Source organism: Malania oleifera, chromosome 1 (genome assembly GCF_029873635.1).
Source record: "Malania oleifera isolate guangnan ecotype guangnan chromosome 1, ASM2987363v1, whole genome shotgun sequence".
In the NCBI taxonomy this organism is placed as follows: Eukaryota; Viridiplantae; Streptophyta; class Magnoliopsida; order Santalales; family Ximeniaceae; genus Malania; species Malania oleifera.
This window is the reverse complement of record NC_080417.1, coordinates 66,637,197-66,642,196: the sequence shown is the minus strand read 5'-3', so window position 1 is coordinate 66,642,196 and position 5,000 is coordinate 66,637,197. Positions and strand designations below refer to the sequence as shown.

The 5,000-nt window shown below is 43.8% G+C and overlaps 1 pseudogene; it reads right to left on the bottom strand.

Moving 5' to 3' along the window:
* Positions 1-5,000, bottom strand: part of LOC131167003 (uncharacterized) — a 28,099-nt pseudogene that overhangs the window by 8,350 nt on the left and 14,749 nt on the right.

The window sequence follows — 5,000 nt, the reverse complement described above, 5'->3', positions numbered from 1 at the left end:
GGCCAGTTGCACATCCAAATGAGACTTCTCGATGGAAGGTACCGGAACCTAAAATTTTTGGGGGTACACGAGATGCAAAGGAGCTAGAAAATTTCTTTTTTGATATGGAACACTACTTCACGTGCTCCCGAGTGGATTTAGAAGTGGACCGGGTCAATATGGCAACGGTATACCTGGTTGGGGATGCAAAATTGTGGTGGAGAACTAAATGGAATGATATTCAGCACAATAGATGTGTCATTAACACATGGGAGGGGTTGAAACAGGCGTTGAAGGTCCAATTCTATCCAGAAAATGTGGAGTATATAGCAAAGTGTAAAGTAATGGAATTGCAACAGACAGGCTCGTTAAGGAGTTATGTAAGGGAATACCAAGCCTTGATGTTGGACATTGTAGACATGACTGAATCGGATAAACTGATTCATTTTCTTCGGGGTTTGAAGACATGGCCAAGAAATGAAATATGTCAGCAAGGTGCTGGTGATCTCTCTTCTGCCCTCGCTGCTGCTGAACGGTTGGATGATTTTTCAGATACTTCTGGGAAGCGAAATTTCCCTACATCCGCCAATAATGATTCCCATCCCAACAAAGTGTATAAGCCCACAAATGGGGGAAGGGATAAGGAGACAAATAGTTCTTGGAAAGATAAAAGAGCGCCCATGAATAGGGAGTGGAGGGGCGGACGAACAGGGGGTGGAGAGCGTCGACCGATCTCTTGTTTTCTTTGCAGTGGACCACATCGAGTGGCGGAGTGCCCCGATCGTAAGGCTTTGAATGCTATGAAGGCCCTTCGAGGGGAAACCGAAACCTCGACAGCAATTCCAGAAGAACAACCAAATATGGTGGAAGCCTTGAGATTTTTGGGGGCATTAGAGCGTCAAGTAATTCACAACAAGTCTCAGGAGAAGGGACTAATGTATGTGGATCTACTTTTGAATGGAAAGAAAATCAGGGCCATGATTGATACAGGGGCCACCCATAATTTCATTGCTGATTCTGAAGCTCAACGGTTAGAATTGCAAGTAGATAAAGATGTGGGTAAGATAAAAGCAGTGAATTCTCCAGCATTAACCACGGTGGGGGTGGTACCTAAAGTGGCATGCCAAATGGGATCATGGTCTGGAACAGTTGATTTCACTGTGGCACCCCTTGACGACTTTGATGTGGTATTGGGGATGGATTTTCTTAAAGTGACACGCTCAATGCCGATCCCAGCTGCGGATTGTCTTGTGATAATGGGAAGTGCACCTTGTGCGGTCCCCGCAACCTACAACAATTTTGATGAGAGGAAGTTGCTCTCAGCCCTCTAATTCAAAAAGGGAGTAAAAAGGGGAGAATCTTCTTTCGTGGTTCTACCAATAGTCTCAGAAGATGCACAAGTAGGGAAATATCCACTTGAGATTAAGGAAGTTTTAGAAGAGTTCAAGGAGGTGATCCCGGAACAGCTACCCAGGGTTTTACCACCTCGACGACAGATTGACCACGAAATTGAACTTTTGCCAGGAGTAAAGCCGCCAGCACGTGCCCCTTATCGAATGGCGCCGCCTGAGTTAGCTGAACTTAGAAGGCAACTGAATGATTTTATTGCAGCAGGGTTCATCCGGCCTTCAAAAGCACCTTTTGGGGCCCCAGTGTTATTTCAGAAGAAACAAGATGGTAGTTTGTGCTTGTGTATAGATTATTGGGCTCTTAATAAGGTGACCGTGCGCAACAAGTATCCTATTCCACTGATTGCTGATATTTTTGACCAGTTAAGTACAGCTAGATATTTCACGAAACTGGACTTGAGGTCGGGATATCATCAAGTGCGCATTGTTGAGGGAGATGAACCGAAGACCACTTGTGTCACACGGTATGGAGCATTTGAATTCCTTGTCATGCCTTTTGGGCTAACAAATGCACCCGCTACCTTTTGTTCTCTAATGAATCAGGCTTTTCGAGACTACCTTGATCAGTTTGTGGTTGTTTACCTTGATGACATACTGGTTTTCAGCGCATCCTTAGAAGAACATAAAGATCATCTTCGAAAGGTTTTTCAAAAACTCAAAGAAAATCAGTTATATGTAAAAGGGGAGAAGTGTGTTTTTGCTCAAAAGCGTATTAAATTCTTGGGGCATATCATTGAGGAGGGCCAGATTCGGATGGATTCAGCTAAAGTAAAAACTATCAAGGAGTGGCGAGCACCTACATCCGTTAGAGAATTGCGATCTTTCTTGGGTCTAGCCAACTACTACCGAAAGTTTATAGAGGGGTACTCTAGAAGAGTTGTATTGTTAACGAATTTATTGAGAAAGGGGGTACCATGGGGGTGGTCAGAAGAGTGCCAATCAGCATTTGTTGAATTAAAGGAAAAGATTGTAGGAGATCCTGTGCTAATCTTTCCTGATGTGACAAAACCGTTTGAAGTGCAAGTAGATGCCTCAGACTTTGCATTAGGGGGAGTTCTCTTGCAGGAAGGGCATCCAGTTGCTTTTGAAAGTAGAAAATTGTCAGGTGCCGAACGGAACTATACAGCACAAGAAAAGGAGCTTCTCGCAGTGGTACATTGTCTTCGGGTGTGGAGGCACTATCGTTTGGGGTCCAAATTTGTGGTAAAAACCGATAATGTAGCAGTTACTCATTTTTTGTCACAACCTGGACTAACGTCAAAACAAGCCCGTTGGCAGGAGAAGCTAGCTGAATTTGATTTTGCTTTTGAATATAAAGTGAGGAAGATGAATGAAGTGGCCAATGCTTTAAGTAGAAAAACTGAATTGGCAGCATTGAAAATCATCAGTCATCTATCAACTAGTAGGGTGGCGCTACCTTTGAAGAATCTTATCAAGGAACATTTAAGTACAGACCAGCAGGCGCAGTCACTAAGCAAACTAATAGACGAAGGGAAGACACGACAATTCTGGGTAGAAGATGGACTGATAATGACTAAAGGCAGGAGAGTCTATGTGCCTAAAGTTGGAAACTTGAGGAAAACCTTACTGAAAGAGTGTCATGATACGTTGTGGGTTGGTCATCCGGGATGGCGAAGAACTCATGCTTTGATTACACAGGGGTACTATTGGCCAAATATGCAAGATGATGTGATGAGTTATACTAAAACGTGCTTGATCTGTCAACAAGACAAGGTAGAAAGAAAGAAGACCTCAGGTTTATTGGAGCCATTGCTAGTTCCTGCGAGGCCATGGGAGAGTGTCTCTTTGGATTTTATTTCCTCGTTGCCAAAAGTAGAGGAGTTTGACACAATTTTGGTGGTGATTGACCGGTTCTCAAAGTATGCAACTTTCGTACCAGTCTCGAAGCCGTGTTCAGCAGAGAAGACAGCTCAGTTATTCTTCAAGCATGTGGTGAAATATTGGGGTGTTCCAGAAAGCTTAATTAGTGATAGGGATGTTAGATTCACGGGGGGATTTTGGGGTGAACTCTTTCGCTTGATGGGTTCAAACCTTAATCTTTCCACGAGCTATCACCCACAGACAGATGGTCAAACTGAACGTTTTAATGGGATGCTGGAAGAATACTTGCGACATTTTGTTCACTCCAATCAGAAGAATTGGGTTACTTTACTAGACACGGCACAATTCTGTTTTAACTCTATGAAATCTTCTGCAACTAATAAAAGCCCTTTTGAGATTGTGACAGGTCAACAACCGACTCTTCCACACACTCTGGATGGTCCATACAAAGGAAATTGCCCAAAAGCCTACCAATTCACGAAAAATTGGTTGCAAAACATCGAAGTCACCCGAGCTTAGTTAGAAAAAGCATCCAAGCGCATGAAGAAATGGGCTGACAAAGGGAGACGACCACAACAATTTGAAGCTGGAGATCTGGTTCTTGTAAAAGTGCCACCGGAGACATTTCGCTTTCTTCGTGGCAAGGATAAAAGGCTGTTACGTCGTTAAGAAGGTCCAATCAGAGTAATCGAAAAGGTGGGACATGCATCTTATCGGCTTGAGCGACCCGAGTGGATGAAAAGCCACAGACGTCCAGTTCATCCCGTGTTTCATGTAAGCAATTTAAAGCCATTCCACACAGATGAAGCAGATCCGCACCGACAAAAATTAAGGAGATCAACAATTTCCAGAAGGCATCCTGTCACCAAAGAAGTCCAGGAGATCATTGCAGACAGAGTCGTCAATCTAGAAGGTCGTCAACAACAACAATTTCTGGTTCAGTGGTTAGGACTGGGGGAAGAAGAGAATAGTTGGGAAACAGCAGACAACCTTCAGCATGCCATACAGAAGATTGAAGATTTCAGAAATTCGTAGTCAACGACATCTACATCGACATCAGAAGAGTGAGAAGGCCGTCTACAACACATCGACAAGGACGTCGATAAATTGAGTGGGGGAGGATGTTAGGGTGTGACAATGTAATGGGGAAAATGGGGGAGTGAGATACTACTATAATTGTATTGTTCAGGGATTTGGAATGAATATATGAATATCTGTGTTATCGCTTGTATGGTGATTCTCTTGTAGATGAATAATACAAGTAGTTCTTTTCATTGTGGTGTTCTATTGCCTTGGATTATGATGTCTCTGATTGTTATAGTCTTATTCGGTGTATAAGAATATATTGCTCATGTGCAATCCTATTGTTTCTTGTTTTCCTTGAGTATTGAGACTCACGTGGTGCTCGTGCTTGCAGGCTTGAACGTGTGAGAGTTGGCTGACTTGTCAAGGGAGAGCTCTCAACGAGTGCCACACGGCCCTTGCTTGAGTCCCATTTTGGGGGTCCGTGACACATGGCTTAATCTTTGAGACAAGCATATGACTACTGGCAGGATCAACCAGGTAGCATTCCTTATCGACACCATGTCGTGTCATGTCATGTCATGTCGTGTCATGTCATCCACCAACCATGTCATGGCGTGTCATGTCGTGCACTAACCATGTCATGTCGTGTCATGTCACGCACTAACCATGTCATGTCGTGTCATGTCATGTCCTGCACTAACCATGTCATGTCGTGTCGTGTCATGCACTAACCATGTCGTGTCA